The following is a 795-nucleotide window of genomic DNA, read 5'->3' on the forward strand; positions in this document are numbered from 1 at the left end:
AACGGGGTTAAATGACTTGCCCAGGGTCACACAGCTAGTAAGTGTCTAAGGCTGGATTTGTACTCTTCTTGATTCCAGTCCCATTGCTCTCCACCCTGTACTACCAAACTGCCCTTAAGAAAGGAAACAGGAAGGAGCAGATGAATGGGAATTAGAAGGAGAATAAGAAAAAGGAAGGATTGTTTTGTTCAATCAGTCCAACTCTTCATGACCCCATAGCATGTTAGTATTGTCTCTTGGGGTTTTCTTGGCAGGGATTCTAGAGTGGTTTGCCATTTCTTCCTCCAGTGGATTAAAGCAAACAGGTTAAGTGATTTGCCGAAGGCTACATAGCTAGTGAGTGTGTGAGATCTGATTTGAACTCAGCTCTAACCATTGAGCCACCTGACTCTATAATCCTATACTGCAAACCTTGTTACTATTATCAGTTCACTTTGATGACTCAATCAAATAACTCGCTTCTTTCTGAAACATATAAATTATTTCTTACAATTCAGAACTGGAAAAAATCTACTTTAAAAATCATCCATCCCGGGTGGCTAGGTGGCACAGTGAATAGAGCACCAGCCCTGGAGTCAGGAGGACCTGAGTTCAAATCGAGCCTCAGACACTTAACACTAGCCATGTGACTTTGGGCAAGTCACTTAACCCCAATTGCCCTGTCTCCCCCCGCCCCCCTGCAAAAAAAAAGATGAAAAATCATCCATCCCAAGTCCCTCATGTTAGAGAGGAGGGAACCGAGGTCCTGAGAAGTTAGGTTTTTTTTGCCAAGGGTTACACAAGTAACAAGAAGCA

The sequence above is a fragment of the Petaurus breviceps genome, unplaced genomic scaffold (genome assembly GCF_028583685.1).
Source record: "Petaurus breviceps papuanus isolate PSGF00001 unplaced genomic scaffold, PetGlider_PUasm1.0 229, whole genome shotgun sequence".
In the NCBI taxonomy this organism is placed as follows: Eukaryota; Metazoa; Chordata; class Mammalia; order Diprotodontia; family Petauridae; genus Petaurus; species Petaurus breviceps.